This window comes from Lycorma delicatula, chromosome 3, assembly GCF_047948215.1.
Source record: "Lycorma delicatula isolate Av1 chromosome 3, ASM4794821v1, whole genome shotgun sequence".
In the NCBI taxonomy this organism is placed as follows: domain Eukaryota; kingdom Metazoa; phylum Arthropoda; class Insecta; order Hemiptera; family Fulgoridae; genus Lycorma; species Lycorma delicatula.
In genome coordinates, this window is record NC_134457.1 from 138,409,817 (window position 1) to 138,430,657 (window position 20,841).

The window sequence follows — 20,841 nt, forward strand, 5'->3', positions numbered from 1 at the left end:
TGTTTCTTGGGTTCCAGACTTAGTCCTTTGGATTGGAGCCATCTGCTCACCTGTTTAATCGCTCTATTTGCTCTGTATTTGACGTTTTCTTCTTCACGTTCTGACACTAGCAGTGCTAGGTTGTTCGCATAAGCAATCAAAGATACCCCTCCGAGAACCCCAGCTTCAAAATCCCATCAAATATAAGGTTCCAAAGGAGGGGGCTCAGTACGGACCCTTGAGGCACCCCACCTTGCATTCGGAATCTAACGTTACCATCCTCCGTTGTGGTGAGCAGTTCACGTCCATGTAGGAAGTCACATATATCACTGCTCTCAAATAATTTTTTTTTCTGTCCGCCAACTCATTAGCCGCCACCAACCATGGTAGACTATTAAAAGCATTGGCATTGTGGACGTCCAGGAAGACCATCAAGGGAATCTTTCTGGTTCTCCAGGTACCTGTCCTGCATGTGTTCGCCCATTTCACCACTCTTCTTAAAGCGTCAACCGTCGATTTTCCCTTTATGAAACGTACTGGGCCGGCGACAGTTCTTCCGTAGCGTTAACTTTGCTCCAAATTCTGTACGCAATGGGTCTTTCGTTTCTCCGTTGTTTCAAAGTTTCCCCATTGTGGGTAGAAACCGCAGTTATATCAATTGTTGAGCCGCATCCTCAGCCAACAAATGTCCGGACCATTGGTAGATTAAGTATTTCCATATAATCTTGTTCCTCCAAACTCAAGGGATTCGGCATTAAAATCGCCCGCCAATATTATCGGTTTTCTCGCCGTTCTTATCATTTCTTCACGATCGAATAGAAATTCTTCATATCTTTTTTTCTTCACAGTTAGGCGAAATATATCCATCAATAACACAGTGTCATATAAACATGTGTCAGATATACTGAAGTTAAGTCTCTACGGGATTGAGTCCAGAATCGCTAAGTGGTTGGAAACGTTCTTAATAGCAGTGTCACCTGATTCATCTATTTTCCAGTCGCTGGAAGCAATCGACCTAATGTTCGGTTCAGCGAGTAGAATGAAATCAATGTCTCGTTCTATTGCATCTTTCCACGCAAGGTCGTGGGCAGTTGTCATTTTGTACACGTTAATTTGAAGGCACTTCATGATCTAGGTGTTTTACATGCCCGGCCTGCGGTCCGGTTTCCCACCTTGCCGCATTCTAAGAATTTTTGGGGCTCTATGCACTGTATCGCCGTGTGTCCTGCACCACCACAGTTGAAGCATAGGGCAGTGCGGTTGGGCTTACACCAAGGAATTGGTGTAAGCCAATTATATGTCCCTGGGGACATATGTCCCCAGCCCCAGCGTTTATAACATTTCACTTCATCAGATCAAACCTCGATACGGCAAGAATGCCAGCCTACTTTAATTCTGCATTTATCGTCTAGGAGGTTGGCATCTTGTGCCCGGAATAGGACCGTCGATTTTTGTGTTGGGCCGAGCGCGGGTCACATTGAAGAGACTCTGATCGGGATGTCATATCCTATTTCTTTTTTATTCCCCGTGGTGTTTCTTCAGCAGTGGCGAAGAAATAAATCTTTCACGTGTAAAACTATCATTCTGCTTCATATGGCCTATCTTCCACCACAGCATCTGCAACTTTAAAACCTAGTCGTCTCTTAACGTCTTCTCTTTTTGCTGGCAAGTCGATGATCCGTAACTCCAAAGTTTCAGATTTGTTTCAGATAAGATACCCGCAGCCAAATTTTCGCCAATATTGCCTTTGACCCGTTTCAATAAGTCTACGTAAGTCATTCCTTCTTTCTTTATGGTCACAATCGACGGCAATTGATAGTCCTTGTGAAACCCTTTTTTTCGGTTCTTGATCAGTAATAAAGAGTGTCCATTTAGTTTCTGTTGCGTCAATTATTCGGGTCCAATGTTCCACTATTTTGCCGAACTTGTCTCGGGTATCTGTAAAACAATAGTTTACCTTTCTCTGCGTTTCTTATTCGATGAAGCACTCTTGTGACTTGTCGCGTTAGACCTTCATTCATTTCATCAATAACCATTACAAAGGTGGTAAAATTATCTCTGTCTCATCTTTCGGATAGAAAATGTCGGTGGTTTTAGTGTCTCTGAATTCGGTGCCACTTAGAATCTTGTACCCAGCATCAAGTCTTCCTACAATCCCTGGAGCAAGTTCTCGGATAGTTCGCGTGTATGAGCAGAGTTCATCTGTGGTCAGGAATACTCTAACCCCTAGTACATCTTCTTTGGGAAAGCCCCACAAAACTTTAACCTTTTTAAATATGTCTCTTGGCCATCGGGTGCCCATAATATCTTTTAGCTCTGGGTAAATTTCGTCACCAATTTCGCCGAAATCAAGTACACGTTCCACCTTTTCACGGATCATGGTCCTAGCTTGTCGTTCTTATCCTCTGATTCTTGTCTAACCTTCGTTTGGTAGTGAACTTCGGTAGGGATAATTCATATAACGATCGCATTGTGACTTCTACGTCTGTAGCTTTGTCTAAAATACGATAAGCATATTCTTTTTCGCGTTTCGTATTGGCAGTCGTTGAATAATCATCATCATTTTGTGGATCTCTTCCAATAAGTGATCCATGTCAGCCTTCGGATAGATCACCATCACTGCTGTTTTCTATCACTTCAACTTTTCTCTTCGGTACTCGCAAAGAAGGTACTTCCATCGGTTCTACAATGTCTCTTTTCTCTATCTCTGTAGAAGAGGGTCCAGTTTCTTGCATACTGGCTCTTCTATCTCGTCTATGGTCCTCGCTTCCAACCGGAGAGCGTGCCATGCTACTTCTAGTTCTGAAGGGCTGTTCTTTCATTTATTTCGAAACCCGATTATGCTAGGTCAAAAATATCTTGTTAGTGTTAAAAAATCCCTTGAAAACGACACCCATTGGCAATTTCGAGGGGGTTCCGGAATTTTCTTTTTTATCTTGAAAAAACACCTTTATCCAAACGTAAACAAACCTGCGGCAAAAGCTAGTTGGGAAACCATCCAGCTGAGCAGCCGAGCGCGGGAAGCCAACTACGCACCAACTGGGGGACACAGTTAGTTTAACCTCAAACACAGCTGTTCCCGCCGAACAGCCTAGTCTACAACGAAGTGTGGTTGTTTACCAAATCTTTGCTCAGAGTTACGTTACAGTGACGTCACGTTTTTATTACAACCTGTTTTATTGATTTATATTGTAATAATCATAAAAAACCAAACAATCCGTAATCCAAAATTCGAAAAAATAACGCAACACGTCCAAAAACAGTAAATCACAATATCCAATATCCGAAACCAAAAAAACTCACCAGAAAATCAGTCTGAAACACACAATAACCCAGAGCGACTTATTAGATACAAATAATCTTAAGAAAACTAACCGGAAAAAATGTCCCCGCCAAAAAACAGTGAGTAGAAGGGATAACCGTTTAATATTCTTATGAATAAAAATCACAAAAAAATTTCAACGAACGAGTAGTTCGTTATTGAATTCAATATGTGTGTGTGTGTGAACACTTTTTACCTTAGATTTTGATTTCATATTCGGATTAAGCATCGTTAGAGGATTACAAAAATACAAGAACGTCCGTAATCGGCCATCGGGTTCATCTCAAATTGGCCGTCAAAATTAACATTTTGTAATAATCATTATACAATAAAGGTGTAAGCTATCCAGTTGGTCCAAATACACTAACGTAAGGTTTATTAAAATACATAAAAACTATAAATATCAATTTTAGTAATGACTCCAAAATGGGGAAAATCTAACTTTTTAGTAACGAAAAAAATTATATAAGTTAGCGAAAGTAGGATCGCAGTAGAAATTTATGAAATCCACAAAATCACTTTCATTATCTGCAGATTTTTAAATAAACTTTTTAAATTTAAAACTTACAAAAATGTCATAACTTTTTAATTTTAACAGATTCTGAAAAGAAACCAACGCCATATAAATTATGATTAATATATGTGACTGAGTACTGACCTTATTGGCTACAAAATAACAATCACGTGACTTAAAGGAACTTTAAAACATAAAAATAATCCCTTTAAGACTTATGTAACCTTAATGTACAATAATGGCTTTAGTCAACTAATTATTATATTATAAAATATAATTATATATATTCATATATACTACTATACTTACATATAAAATTTATAAACAGCAATTCTATAAACCAAACAATAATAATGAAATATATTATACAAAAAAGTAATATGTAAAAATCTGAGTAAGCAGAAGTTAAAGATCGTAGCTTTGTTAGAAGTGAATTAATAATTGAGAGAAAAATAATAATAGCTGTTGTTCGTTCAAGTAAGTCTTAATAGACTTTTCATTGATGACTGGATTAATTATATTTTATTTACTTTGCTGTATTTTAGGTTAAACTTCCTTAGAAATAGTAATAACATTAATGATAAACTGGAAAAATGCACTGGTTATCCAAAAGTATGTAGTGAAAAGAAAACTATGTCGTTGGGAAAACCATATACAAAAGTATTTATTGAGATGGAAAATGTGATTATATTGACAGGAAAATGTGTTTATAACTGTAGTAGAACATCTAACTGTACAAATGGGATGCGTATGTGTAGAACGTATACGTGGAGTTTCAGGGATGAATGACATAACGGAAAGATATGATTAAAGCCAAACATATTTGACTGTGTTCGTCAATTTCTATTAATTTAAATTCCAGCGATTCAGTAAATATATAAAATTTTACAGAAAACTAAATGAGGACTTTACGCCTACCATGAAAGTTACTACATTTAATCAATAAATAAACTGTTATGCAAAGCTTGAATGGAATGCAAAGTTGGCAGGAGTCTATTACTCCCTACTTTATCGCAGAACCTGGACAGAGTCCCTTGCTGCTGGATCATTCTAATCGGGCTTGTTTTTAAAAGGGTTATTTTTTAATCTCGGATCTAATTTTTCAAGTTTTGTCTATTATTATTTTAGTGAATTTAAGACGGATTTAATTGCATTCCAATCCGTTGTTAAACCAGCGTTATCGAACCCATTTCATGGGCCGACCGCGGAAGGCTAGGCTTATAAAGCCTGTCCTCCCGACGTAATTCCCCTTCAGACCGTCCACTGAAGTCCTTTCGGTGCTAACTCTTTAATAGGCTAGCAGGAATACGCCACAACGGGGCACTAGCTATAAGGAGAGAGCAATGCGTCCCCTTTTCCGGAGGAGTCGCAATTGCTGGGATATTTTGTCTTACTGTAAGTTTTTTTTTTAAATTTAGACCGCGTTTTTGTTTTATGCGCGACTTACCGTGTTTGACGTCTTCAAACTATATAACTTGCGAAAACTTTTCACTCGCGACCCCGGAAACGCGTCTGACGCACTATTCCGTTTATGGCTCATGCGATATGGAGGCCCCTAAGCCTGGTTTGTCGATTTTCGGCTACCGCACCGCACCATCACGGTGGTTCGTCCAGTACGGCGTGAGGCCGCTTCCTTACAACTGTCGGAGTTGGGTCCTCTCGGCAGATGTCCCGAAGATGACTGTGTTCGGACACAGCCGCTCTCCCGAACAGTCTGCGCGCCTGCGCCACCCCCACCTCGGACACGGATTGAAATCTCGCATCAGATCGGAGAGTGGCGTTCCTGACGAACCACGGAGCTCCAAAGATCGTCCGCAACGCGATGTTTTGGACGGCCTCGATCTTCTTTTGAAGCGAGGAGCTCAACACTGCCCCCCATGCCGGGTAAGCATATGTTAGAATCGGCAGTACGTACAGCCGAAAAATGAGGAGCTTAGTTGCCAGTGGGTACGGGCTGGCACTGTTCAGCACTGGGTATAGCGAGGCTCTGGCGGCCTTAGCCCTCCGGGTCGCATAATTTACATGTTCGCCGAAGGTAAGCCGCCTGTCCAACACCACCCCCAGGTACTTAACTGTTTTCTCAAAAGGGATTTTCTCCCCTGAGATTTCCAGCTCTCTGGTCGGTTTACGTGTCTTGCATGTGAACATCACGGCCACCGATTTTTCACCGTTGACCCTGATTCTCCACATGTCGAGCCACGGTTCCACTAAGTCCAGCTGCCTTTGGAGCCTCCGGACCGCGTAATCCACATTTGCGGATTCGTAGAAATATGCCGTGTCGTCTGCGTAAAGGGCCGTTTTGACCCCTTCCGACAGCGGCATATCGTTCACGTACAAAGTGTACAAGAACGGGGAAAGTACTGCTCCTTGGGGAACCCCAGCGGCTATTTCTCTGGTAGAGGAAATCGTTTCCCCTACGCGCACGACAAAATGTCGGTCTAGCAGATATGACCGCATCAGTCTGACATAGCGGTACGGGATCGCCGATCGCGCTAGCTTATAAAGCAGCCCGCTATGCCAAACTTTGTCAAAGGCCTTGGCCACATCCAGAAAAACGGCTGCAGTCACCCGTTTTCTGTTCAGGCCTCCGACAAGGTCGTCTATTATTTTTACCAGTTGGAGGGTGGTTGAGTGACCCTCCCTGAACCCAAATTGCTCGGGCCGCACTTCTCCCTCCATGTATCGCCTCAGTTTTTCGAGAAAAATCCTCTCGAACAACTTAGACAATACCGGTAACAGGGAGATTGGCCTATAATTCCGTGGGAAAAGTAAACTTTTCCCCGGTTTGGGTAAACATACGACTTTGGCCGTTTTCCAACAATTCGGGAAATATCCAACGTACAAAATGGACGTGAATATCACCGAAATTGCTGTAATCACGGAGGCCGGTATGTTCCGGAATGCACGGGCGCTGATCCCGTCGACACCCGGGGCCTTGTCGGGGCTTGTGGCCTTAATGGCTGCGGAAACTTCCGCTTCAGTGACTTGGTCAATCTCTAGAGGGGCGTCCTCCACCTGTGAGAAATAATCTACAAGAAAGGATTCCACCTCGGTTGTGTGCTCGTCGTTCGGGGAGGGAGGGGGGTTTGGAGTGAACTGCTCCTCCAAGGTATCGGCGAATACCTCGGCCCTCTCCGCCTCCGAGTATGCAAGAAAACCTCGCTGCCCCACAACCGGATGGCGAGGCTTCTTCCCTTCTCGCAGTCTCCTGTTCAACCTGAACACCGAGGAGATGTCGTCAGAGACCGAGGCGAGGTATTCGTTCCACGAATCCTCTCGATGGCTTGTCAGCAGTTGTTTTACCCTGTCCGTTTGATTATAAAAGGCCCGCTTATCAGCGGGGGACAGGGTGATTCGATATCTCCTCCTCAGTCGTCGTTTCTCCGTTATGGCTTCGGAGATATGAGGAGGGAGGTCGTTTCGAACAACTGCTCGAGTTTTGGCCGATGAGCTGCCTGCCAGGGCCTCGGTCATTGACGACGTGACGCGCCCGACAGTGTCGTCGATTTCCTCCGGGGTGTTCAGGAGCTCAGGATTTACCGGCCTGTACTCCCGCTGGAGGGTCTCGTAGAACCTTTTCCAGTTGACTGACCTTCGGGGTATAGGCGGGGGATCTCGGCCACCCCCTGCCTGACCTAGTTCCAACAGGACAGGGGAATGGTCCGAGCTGAGGTCTTCTATCGTTTCAATCATGAATGGGAGGGTACCCCCCTTCATGACTGTGATATCCAGCACGTCAGGCCTAGATCTGCCTGAGCGATGCACGAACGTGGGCACCTCAGGGCCTACGACGACCAAGCGGCGGGCTCTCGCCCTTTCGTACAGCAATCTGCCATTCGGATTTGTCAGAATGCTGTTCCATGACACGTGTTTGGCATTGAGGTCGCCCATGAGTATCACGGGCCCATCCCAATTTTCCAGCACGGCATCCAGATCTGCGCCGGTTACCGCGTCGTTCGGCTTGCTATAAGCCGAAACCAGCCGATACACCGTGCCCAGATGCTCCACATGCACACACGTTTGCTCCATCACGTTTGTATGAAGAACAACGCGCGTATGCATGTGGCGTCTGTGGACTAAAACCGCAGTTCCACCAGAGGTGCGAGATCCGGGTCGAACTGGCCTATCCGTCCTATATGTAAAATAGTTCCGAAGGGTCAGTTGCTTGTTTGGGTTCAAGCACGTCTCAGACAACAGTATCACGTCTATCAGTAGATCCTCGGCCAGACGGCATAGTTCCTCCGTCCGGCCTACTACTGAGTTGGCGTTCCACTGCAAGAGTCTGAGGGTGGGCCTAACCATACCTTGACAGTACAGCCATGAGGCACTCTATTAAGGACTGAATACAGTCCTTGAGAGATTTTGCCTGGAGCAGGCGTGGCAAAACCATCATGATATCTGGCAGGATATCCTTCACTGTCATCTGCGACAGGAAGTCCATGCCAGTGGTCTCCAACGGGGTAGCCGGTTTCGGATTGCCGCTGGGGGTGCCTTTTGGCGCGGCCGCCCTTTTGGTGGGGCGCGGGGCCACAGGGGCCGCGGTGTTTTTAACAGCCTGCTTGGCCTTCCCAGCCGGAGCAGGCTTTGCCTTTCCCGTCGAGGAAGGCTTGGCCTTCTTCGCCGGGGCCGGCTTTGCCTTTCCCGTCGAGGAAGGCTTGGCCTTCTTCGCCGGGGCCGGCTTTGTCGCCGCCTTTTGTTTTACCACCTTCTTGGTGGTTGCCGCCGGTTTTGGCTTGGCGGGTGTTGGGGAGGTTACCTCCCCTTTTTTCACGACCGCTTTGGCCACGGGTGCCGGCACCTCCGGTTTGGGGACTGTTTTTCCCCCACCGGCAACACGGGCCCAGCTGCGGCCGTCCAAAGTCGCGGGCTTTTTAAGTCCCTTGACTTTGTTTGTCTGCTCCTTATAATAGGGGCAGCCCCTGTAATTGGCCGGATGTGGCCCCTTACAGTTGACGCATGAGGCTGGTTCCTCACGCGGCTTGACGCAGGCAGAAGTGTCGTGGTTTCCACCACACTTTACGCATTGCTGGGCCCTCTGGCAGTAATTGGACGAGTGTCCAAATTTCTGGCATCTGTGGCACTGGGGTGGCCCCCCTCGTGACACAAATGCAGTCACTGCGACCTTGCAGTAAAAAATACTGTCAAGGTCATAAATGGCCCGGGCCAAAGGGGTCCTCTTAAGGGCCACTAGGCAGGTCGGGGTTTCCCGACCGTCCCTTGTGAGGAGCTTCTTAACCGAAACCACCTCATAGCCAAGGGAGGTCAGTTCCTCCCTTACTTCCTCCGGGGCAGCCCCATAGGGGATCCCCCGTATAACCACCTTCAGCTCCCTGTCCTTCGGGAGCTGAAAGGAGTGAAAGGCGATTCCCTTCGAGTGCAGAAAACTCTGCACCGCCCGGTAATCCGCCTCGCTGCCCAGCTGCAGCCTTATCGAGAGCCCGGTGCTTTTAGCCACCAGGCGCCCCCCAATCCTCGACTTTATGTCCCTCGCCAATGCTGGCCACTCTTTCGGGCAGTCCAGCATTATCGGCGGGATTTTCTCCCGCCTGACGGTAGCAGGCTGTGATGGGGCCCCATCATCAGCCTGCGAGTTGGCGGCTGCTGCAGCCTTGCTACAGCCCGCTACGGGCTCCGCCTCCATAGGAGGCGCGGAGTCCCGGCGTTTCTGGCGCTTCCTAGCGCCAGACCCGCTTTCCTCTCCACCGTCGGACAGTTCCGTGGTGGGAGAACGGGGTGGAGGAGGCCTTATTTTTCCTTCCATTGAGGAAAATAAGGAAGAAAAATTTAAAAATTAAAATTAAACTTAATTTACACTTCTTAATCTACACTTGCTGTAAAATAAAATCACTGACAAGAAAATCAATTAAAAAATAAAATTATTTTAAAAGTAGCACAATAGTCCTATAATAATAGGCTATTTACTTAACGTATTCACAATGACTACCCAAAGCTTGAAGAATGCCAGAAACTGACAATCATTTAACAGTAAATTATCATTTTATTTAAAGTTACAGTTTATTTAAAAGTTAGAATTTAAAAGTTATTTTAAAGTTTAAAGTTAGTTAGAATTATAGTAATGATTTTTTTTTGTTAATTCATATATGTTATTTGATCATAAGTCTTAGAATGAAATATTTTCTTTTTCTGGAACTTGATTAAATATTTTATTTAAAAAATTTAGGTTAAAATTCAATTTGGAATTTGTAGATGCCACTGAACTAATAATTTTTACATGGTTCTACATTTTCTTCCGTTTTTAATAAAATATTACAAATAGTAATATTTGACACTAATGAATTAATAAGAGCGTAATAGATTTTTTTATTACGCTCAATCTCTCTAACACCTGCTGTACTTTTAAGTATAATACGTGAATTTACAGTTAAGATTTATAAAGTGCAGAATAACTTTTTTTATTCTCTCTTATTTCTATTAATTCCATAATATATATATATTATGGAATTGCAGTAGGCGATCTACCGCTGTAGTTCTTGATGGCGCCACTGATACGATATATTTAAATAAGAAAATAAATAAATAAAATTATGAATGTAATCTAACCAAATTTAACCTACGGTCGCTAATGTTGACTAGCGAGTGAAGCGATTGTAGGTTAAATTTGGTTAGATTATATTTACAATTTTATTTATTTTGGGTTCAGGCACGGCCACTCTATCATCAAACAATTCCATAGAGTCATCAGGGTTATCAGTGGATGTCTGGAGGAAATGAAATTCTGCTCGGCGGCATTCTTAGACATCCAGTAGGCCTTTGGTAAGGTATGGTTGCCTGGTTTGCTTTTTAAATTAAAATCCAAACTTCCTCAACCCTATTACCTTGTCTTAAGGGATTATGTTTAGGGACGTTTCTCTCGGATAACATGTAATGGATAATGTAAGATGTTATGAAATTTTTTTTAAATTAGGTCGGGTGTCCCTCAGGCTCTGTACTAGCTCCTGTTTTATATTTCATATTCATATCGGACCTTCCAGCCTTGGAAGATTGCATCGTAGCCACGTTTTACGATGACACTGCTATCCTAGCCGTTAACGAAGAAGCTGAACTAGCCTTGCGGGAACTACAAATGGCATTAGACCTTGTCTGCGCATGGCAGTAAAAATGGAGGATTAAAGTTAGTCAGGATAAATCAAAACATGTCACATTCGCCAGGCGAAAGGGTGACTGCCCCAGTGTGTACTTGGATGGTATCTTGATCCTCAAACAGAGAGTGTGCGGTACCAAGGACTTCACCTAGATTGGCGTTTGACCGGAAGTATCACGTGAGGATGAAAAGAAAATAACTAAACACGAAGTATAGGGAACTGTATTGGCTGCTACGGAGAAACTCACGCCTCACGCTATCCAATAAAGTACTGATTTATAAGGTTATCCTTATAAATAAATTATGGTGTAGAATTGTGGGGAACAGCAAGTAATAGTAATATAGATATCATACAACGATTCTAAAACAAAGTAACGAGAACAATTGCACCATGGTACACACGGATTGATGAAATTCACGAATATCTAGAGCTTCCGACGGTTCGCGAGGTTGTGAGACAGCGCAGTATTAAGTACCAGCAACGACTTGAAAATCACGTCAACCACTTAGCAATCAGTCTGCTTGATAACAGAAGGTACGTCCGAAGGTTGAAACGTCCCCATGTGTTTGACTTAGGAGGAGGCTGCTGTATGACAATTTGTTGAATGACAACGCCAAATCTAGTGATATTATTTTTGTTTATCTTTATTTTTTATTTATTAATAAATTTTGTTTTTGTGGACTATGAAGTGTTGGCAGAAATATTTTTTTCTAATAGACTTTAAGATTACTGATAACTATTATTATGAACTACTTATTATGGGAGTTCCTTAAGAACCCCTTATCATGTGCTTCTTGTCAAGCAACTTGCTGATGGTTTCACTTAAGGAGGCAATTGTAAATATACTGGTTGTTGAGAAAAAAAATTATTTATTTTCTTATTTCAATATAGCGTTTCAGTGGCACCATCTAAGAACTAACTAACTATAGCGGTAGTCGCCTACTAAATTAATACCATTTTGAGAATAAATAATATAGTTACATGTTTATTTATTTAACAGATCAATCCTAAGTTAATTAATAATTATTTTCAATTTTCATTATTTGATGATTGTTAAAGAATTCCGTCCACTCTATTGTCCTCGAAAAATGAATTGAGTTTGGGTATTCGTTTTTCCATACATTTGCAAGCAGTATTATTAACTCATCTGCATTCATTAATCCATAAATATTGAGATATATTATTTGTGCTCTGCTTATCTGTACATTTTAATTATTAATTTCCTAGTTTAAATATAATATGTCGTGTAAGCATATTAAATTATTACACGAGCAAATTATATATTAATTCAGCATTCAAAACTAACATTAAAACTATCAAAAAAAAACATAATTTGTATCTATACAAACTCTGACGTAAATAATATGTTGTCAAGTACAGCTTTATGTTTGCTGATTTTAATAGTATTTAATGAAAAACAAAACAAAACATAGTTTGGTCAGTTGTTGACATAATTGTTTAAAAATTTTAATTTTAAGTGATCTTAATTATCTTTGAAATCACTGACACAAAAGAAAATTTGTAATTCTGTTTTAATGTAACGTTCATAGTAGACATACGAAAATGAATGTATTTGAAATAACTCTTCTTTATATAGCTTCATTTTACTATTATATCACATTCAGGAACGGCTTAGGTTGTTTTTGCTTACATTCACTCCTTTGTTCAATTTGTATAATTCACATACGAATGAATATGTATTTGTATTTATTTTGTAATAACCGATAAGAATTGTACATGTGCGTATGAAATGTATGCACTTACTAGTGCATACATTTCAAAGTTTTTTCTATAAAGCCAACTGTCAAGCCGGCGTTTGGTAAATCAAAGTGTTTATATGAATTCGCCGTCCTTAAAACAATATCTTGATAAATAAATTACTAGATTTTCCACCGACGTCATAAAATAAATACTATTTTGTTACTTGTTATTTAATTATGTATTGTGCAAAATTTATTTTAATATTATTAAAAACACTAAGTTTTAAATATAATATTACTTATTATTTAATTTCTTTCGTTCATGATAAATTCCATGTTTTCATATTGTTTTAAATTTCACATAATTTTTAATTTTATTATAAAATAATATATGATTTCAATTTATTAATTTTCAATTAATGAAAAATAACACTTGAATATAGAATATAAATCTAACTTATAACGAAGTTATAAGTTATAATTTTTTTTTGTCCATAACAAACCTTTGTCAACGCAATGATTTTGTAAAACATAGTAGTGTTTAAGACGTAACCTAATTGTTAATTGTAGTAAATGCGAGTATACCACTCTTTATAAAATTAATTTTTTTCAGCATAATATAAACATAATGTAAAAATACGGTTACATTGATTATTTTTTAACGGTATATTTTTTAACGTTATAAATGTATAACAAATAATCTATTGATTTACTACAAAATTTTTCTCTCTTTTTAAAAGTCATTCCATTGAGTGTTTTTTTTATATTTTATGGTAAGTAGTTTGAATGGCTCATGTACGTCAGGCCGTTTTTATAAAATATATTTAACTAATCTGTTAGAAATTTATGTATTTGTTCTCAAACAGTAAGTTGTAAGGTACAGTGGGCGGTTATCCCCTTCAAGTTGAACTTTGCTTATTAGAGAAGAATATAAAGAGTTTACGTAATAGAATTTTAAAGCTATTCATTATAATAAATAATAATTTGATATCATTATAATCGTAAAAATTTCTAGATTAGTGATTGATTTTTTTTTTGTTATTCATTATTTAAATTATAAAATAGAAATGGTTTTAAAAATAGATTTCAACTGATCGGTATTGAAAAGAATGGATAAAATTAAAGTAAATAATGACCTAAAAGTAACAGCATATAATAAAAATGTTTCAATAAAATCCAAATGTCTAGAATTTTATTATTTATTAAATCATTCATTTCAATCAGTCATAATCATTCAAATTAAACCAGATTATGAAATTATTAAAGAATATAACATTTACACGAAGATAATATAGCAGAGAAAAAGAAAGGAAAATTCATACAAAGTCCTTCAGAGGAAATATTTTATAGTCAAAATGGAAAAAAAAATTAAAAAAATTATTATAATATAATCGAAGAAATATATAACGCAGACGCTATGGCCCGTATTAGTAACAATTATGTAATACAAAAGATAGATAAAAATTAATTGTTCAAGATGGAAAAAATCAAAAAAAATCACAGTTCAGTAAAAATAAAAATAAATAAAATTTCAACCATAATAACTTACATAAATATCACCAAAATTACTAATTAATAAATAATACAGAAAACTTTTCTTATTCTGCAAAATAAGAAATACAACATTTTTTATTTCAACAATTCTGCAACAGAAAAAATAAATACAACAGTTAATTAATAAACTGATAAAAATCACATTAAAATCAATTATATATGTATATACATCGTTTAGATTAAAGTATAATCTTCACGAAAAGACGTAGAAGTATATGGTAAAATAATTAAAAATGTTTTTGTTTTCACACAGAATTATAAAAAAAACAGTAAGTTACAAAATTAAAAATAAAAATTTTAATAAAAATATTCCAAGTTATAAATACTAAATAAATTACGTTTACAACTTAACTGGGACATGTATAATTATATAGGATTAAATGTATGCTTAAGTTCCTTGATACTAAAGCACTGGTAATAGCAATCGGCTGTTCTCATTAATTTAAATGTTCTAATTTGAGTGTTCTGAGTGTTATCAACTGATATGAAATACGGTAGAATATGAATAAGTTTTAAAAAATTAAGAGTTAAAAAGTAAAGAAATTTTAATGAATGTAACATAACATTATATTATAAATATTATAATAGATGATTAATGTATAATTTATAAACATAGGATTTGTCGGTATTCAAAGAAAAACGCAGCATTACCTCATAATTAAGAATGGAAGAAATTTATTCAAAGTAGCTGACATAATGCTGGACATAAAATTTGGTTTGTCATTGTATTGTAGTTGGTAGCTTATTGTACTATAATTTAGTCTACAGAAGTTTAATAATAACCGCTAGAGTCATGTATAATAGAGTGATTCTCTTTGAACTAAAACCTATGAACCAAGCAGTATTTTAACTATTATGTTCAAATATTAAACAGGCACAAACAATAATCTTTTATATAAATAGTGCAATAGGCATATTATTACTATAAATAATAAAAATAAACATTATATTACTAGTAGAATACTTATACCGACTCTGGTACAAGGTCAAAAGGTCACACCGATTCTGGGAGAAGGTCAAAGGTAAAAATAATTATGACGTCACACCCCTCCTCTAACGTCACAAAACAATTTACACTCCTCTAACGTCACACAAAAAAATTGACCCACCTCTGACGTCACAAAAAATTCCCCATCCTCTGACATAAAAATATCCCCCTCTTCTGACGTCAAAAAGAAAACTTCTCCCTCCCTTTACGTTCAAAAAATAATAAATTCCCCTCCTCTGACATGACAAAAAATTGTCTCATGTTTGCCGACTTTCCGTAAACTTTGTTTACCACTGTGAAAGTTACCTGCAGATAATTAATTCATTTGCGTCATACTTTTTAACAGTGTGAAAGTTATCTGCAGATAATTAATTCATTTGCGTCATACTTTTTAACTAGCTCATTTGAAAGTTATCTCAATGACAAGGTCAACGGTTTTATATAAAAGTCCGCCAAATTTTCCCACGTAGTTATTGCGTTCTTACTGTGCCAGCGTATACTGTGTTACTCGCTGCTCCTTTATCTTTCTCATCGTTATCTTCGTCTTCATTATACAGGTGAGCGAAACAATTTTTTTTTAACTAAATATAAAATAATATTGTGTTTGTGTAATTCTAGCGATAATTATATGTGTAATTGTAATATTCCCAAAAGATATACATTAAACATAAGATTTAGAATAATTAAATAATTTCGTGTTTTCTTTAATTCCAGCAATAATAATAATATGTACTTCTAAAATATATAAATATTTACTCACTTTAAAATAACATTCTTCTTTTTTTTTTAATTCCTGCAATTATTATATACAGTTGTAGAATTTACGGAATAATATCGTTTTTGTTTAAGTCTAGTTTATTATATTAGAGAATAAAACTAATATTGATAGAAGAGGAAATGGATTCGTTTAAATGTGTATTACAGCCATAATAGTTTTTATGTTTATAGAAAAATGCGGTAATATTATATGAAAGAGTAGGACAAATTTTAGATCATCCGTCGTCGCTGGGCGAAATGCGACATGTTCCAAATTTCACGCACGCTTACGTATGTATATTTATTTAATTTTCTATTTTAAATTTATATCCATATAGTTAAATTGAGATCTGTTTAAATTATATTTGTATAGCTTATGTTTTAAACATAATAAATTATTTGTGTTCATTTAATTCTGTTTCGTTTAAAAAATAACATATTAGTAAATAAACTTGTATTAAAATCATATATGCGCTGTGTGCATTTCTTAATTCTTACTTTAATAGTTACAAAAAATAAAATGAAACTGAATGAATATTTGCCATTATTAATAGTTAAATATGAACTGTTTTTATTTTTTAATTCTAGTTAATTATTAAATGTAAGAAATAATAAAATAAATATTATTGTTCTTTTTTCAGGAATATCCATGCCAGTAAAATATTAGTCAGTTAATAGCAGTCTTTGAGAAAATATATCTGATTATAAGTGAGTATTTGTTTAAAAATTATTTTTTTAAATACGAATACTAACACACTATATTATTAGATTTAAATATATATTTTTATTCGTTTATTTATTGTTATGTATTTTAAAAGATTATTAAGTACTAGAGAGCTAAATATTATTTTTCTTTTCCAGGATATTTATTAAAAATATATACCCTACTGATTTTAAATCGGGTGCTATTACATTTATATATCTGATCAAAAGTAAATATCTGATAAATATTTAAAAAAAAAATAATAATACTAATAATTTAGTTTATTTCAATACATATTAGATCTCAATTTATATTTTAAAAGCGATACAAAAGATCGCTGTTGTTATTGCATATTTATAAGTTTTGTTATTTAATCGCATAATTAAAAGAATTATTCAATGTGTTATTTACCAAGTAAAATTGCGTTTAAAATATAAGTTAAACAGTACATAACTTTAAAAAATATTGCTTTTAAAGGTGGAACAAGCCAAGGGGTTAGCTGATAAAAATTTAATTAGTGATAGGGTATTATTATTAAAAAGACTGCCTAGTTAGGATACAAAGTTCTACCAGAAATTATTTATGATGAGAAACGTAAATTAATAGCGTGGTGGATGCTTCAAATGTAAATTCTTGAATGGCAACACCATTCGGTATTTTATTACCGATGATAAATTTTGATCGTGTAAGATTTACAAAAAATATTAGAGACTATCAATTATAGCTGTTAGTATATATTTGTTTGTTAATTTCCTCTAAATATTTTTAAGTTATCCTACACCGATCAAAGAACTAGTCGAATATACGATAGACGCATATTACAGCGAAAAAATTCGCAAGCTGGAGGTGCGAGTGCTAGATGCACTGCACTGGCGAGTAGCGTCTATTACGCCGCACGAGTTTGTTTATCGTATTGCGTCTCAGATGCAGATTATAACTCATAGACTGGAGGAAATCGTGCATAGAGCTCACAAATTGATAAATAAATTGCTAAATAGTAGTTATGCCGTATCACCAAGTAACCGGTTTATTGATACTACTATTATTGCGGCGTGTATCGTGAGGGCAATAAATTCTGCAATTTTGAATTAACGACAGGAAAAACCTTTGCAGAAATAGGATTTATTATTCTTATTTCTAAAAAAAAATTAAAAAAATATTATTGAAATAATAAAACCCTATCTGTTGCAGGTGGCCCAGCAACAGCTTTTTGATTTACATGTCGATGAAAATTTTTGAAGACGTTACGGCGACCGCCACCAATTCTTCGGTAGAGGCACCACCTCACACTGTGTTCGTTGATAGTGGTCAAATTCCTTCGACCTCGTGGATCAGTCCTAGCCATCAGTCTGCAGTAGTAGCTTCACGTCATAAATTTATTGAAGAGGCTCCGTTAACGGCCAGGTCAGTTGTCGTTGACGAGAGCAACAAATTTAACTTGATTGACATCCTAATAAAATTCAAGTCCCTGGGGCTACTTTGCATGAACGAGTTGGAAGAAGCGTTTGCAAGGGTCGACAAAAGAAATATATCTTATAATATGAATTTGGTTCTTAATTTGCTAAGGTCGGCTTTCAAAACGATTAATTCGAACTGGCTTTTTTCTACTCCGCTAGATGACAACCAGATGGGGATTATCAATGAAAGCTCAATATCATTCCTCATAGATAACGTAATACACATCCCGTTTGCGGTGATAAAAAATTCGACGAAGACGATTTAGAAAGACTGTGGTCAATAATGTAAACGCAAACGGACCTCGAAAGAGTTCGTACTTGACGACGATAACGAAAAATATATTCCTCTATCATATGAGTAGTACATACGGCATTAGTTAGAAGAAACCCAGGTTGATCTAACAACGCCCCAAACCGTTAGTGATTACTTAATGAAAGTAGAATTACTTAAAATTGTGAAGTAAAAATTGTAAAGAACGGTATGGAAAGGATCTCAACCGTTCCGTCTTCGTCGTTATTAAAGGAAGTGCAGCTCTTGTTATAATCGATGACCTGATACTAAAGGCCATCGAAAAAGTAAAAAATGATGAAGGCTCCAAAAGAGTCGTAGGAAGATAGCAAGAGTGAAGCCATTTTCTGAGTAATCCGCTTCTGGTTGTCTTAGTAGACAAATATAATAGTAATAGTAATAGTAATATGATCAATTTAAATTCTTTTCGGTTTTTAGACATGGCAAATTCAAATACATGTAAGTGTATCCGATTTTCTCAAGTAAGAAGAACGGACCGATTTTAATTGATAGAAATCCCCGTTTGCATGTAATTTCCAAACTTATTATAAAAACAGTAAAAGTAATACAAAAGATATTTCGAATTTTTTAAAGAATTTAAAAAGTGAAATGATTGAATTACTATTCGAAGCGATAACAGTGGTAGGCTTGATTAAATTTAATATCCTAATACAGTAAGGAGTTACTGAATTAGACCAAAGATATCTGTTTTAAAACAATGTAGAAGCGTTCAACGTAGATACCGAAGTCGAATTTTGTTTATGACGCTGTTTGGCGTATCCTTTATGAGGAAGACGCTTTTGAAGATAAAGGGAGCAGGTGGACATTGATGTTTATCGATGGTATTCTGATAATATTTACTAATATTGTCCGTAGATAAAAGATGTAGGACAATCCAGTACCTGTACCAGTACCAGTACCTTTTTAGTATGTTGAATTTTTCTTCATTATTACGCGAACTAACTCGTTTTGAAAAGAAAAATGACGTTTCTGTAAACGATCGCTTTAGACGATGAGAAACAAGTCTTTCTTATCAAGGCGGTTTTAACTCTCTCTCCTCGGATGTACCATACGCCAACAACTTATACGGCTGGGCTATAACTAGGTATTTACCGTTCAAAAATTTTATGTAGGTCTGTCATGATATAAAAGATAATCTAAAAGACGTGTGTAGTATTCCTATCGAATCCCAGATAGCGTTCATCTTCGAGGTCGATGTTGAATATCCGGAGAGTCCACTATTTAGACCACTACGAGTTGCCGTTTCTCCTAGAAAATAAACCACAACCTTTTCCAAACAATGCAAGTTACTATCTACGTTAGAGATGAAGAAAAATTATATCTGTCATGAAGATTTGAAACAGGCCACGGTGTATAATCATTAAAATTCTCAGAATTCTCCACTTTGAACAAGCGCGATGGCTGAAACCCTATATGGATCTAAATACGGCTAACAGGCAAGCTGCTTCGAACGAGTTTGAAAAAGATTCTTTATAAATTAATGAAAATGATGCAGAGTTTGAAAAATGCAAGGAAAATGTAAGAAAACTAACCAACTTACAATTGGTTTCATGCCCATACCGTCTTTCCATACTTTTATATGTAACCTGCGATCGTAGGCAGGATAATTTATGATGAATCTTTACGCACTGTACAGTGCTCTAAAGAGAAAATATATTTTTATAAACCAATTTACCTAGGCCTAGCCGGTTTAGATTTAAGCTAAAAAAAAATTTATCAGTTTTACTACGACGCTATGAAAACTAAATATAACTCGCACGTAAAATTATTATACATGGATACAGACAAGGCTTCTTTGAAATTGAAAATTTTGATTTTTATCGCCATATACAAAACGAAAATTTTATTCGATATCTTTACACATCAGATTTCGCGATAAATCAGTCTTGTCATTTGCTCAAAAATAAAAAGGTTCTTGATAAATTCAAGGATGAAGGTAAAAGCGTGCCGATTGTAGAATTTATCGGTTTAAGAGCTAAACTTAACACATTTAGGACAGAAACTTGAAAACTGAAAAAAAGCAAAAGGCGTTAAGAAAATGATGTAAAAATCGAATTTACTGAGCGGATTATAAAGCCTGTTTAGAAGAAATCGCGTCTACGTTTTATCATAAGATGAACATTTTTCGATCTAGAAAACGTATTATTCTGACAGTTACGATTTATAAATTGACAATATGTAATTATTACGATAAAAGAATAGCAATCTGAAATTAATACGATTGCGTACGGGCATAAAGTCACGATTTTGGAATTAAGCAATCTATTTGAAAGTGCCATGGTATAAAAATTATATTATTTTTGAAGAATTATTAAACGTAAAATTTGAACAGCGCCTATTTCTTTCCTTTCAGTCTACTATGGTTTATTTTAAATCGAAATACCATCTTATCGGCTACAAGAAGCCCTTATCACTAGTGTTTTGCTACTTATTATTAGTGTTTTGCTTATTACTA

At 37.1% G+C, this 20,841-nt stretch overlaps 1 protein-coding gene across 3 annotated transcripts in view; it reads left to right on the forward strand.

Annotated features, from left to right (window-relative positions):
• LOC142322041 (RYamide receptor-like) overlaps positions 1-20,841 on the forward strand; it is a 591,685-nt gene that overhangs the window by 218,443 nt on the left and 352,401 nt on the right. The window contains exons 3-4 of one of the 3 annotated variants that reach the window (XM_075360647.1): positions 16,558-16,624; positions 17,811-18,023. The exons of the other annotated variants lie outside the window; for them this stretch is intronic. The gene's annotated coding sequence lies outside the window, so the exon portion shown is untranslated. The remainder of the gene's footprint in view (positions 1-16,557; positions 16,625-17,810; positions 18,024-20,841) is intronic. 3 annotated transcript variants of the gene reach the window in all.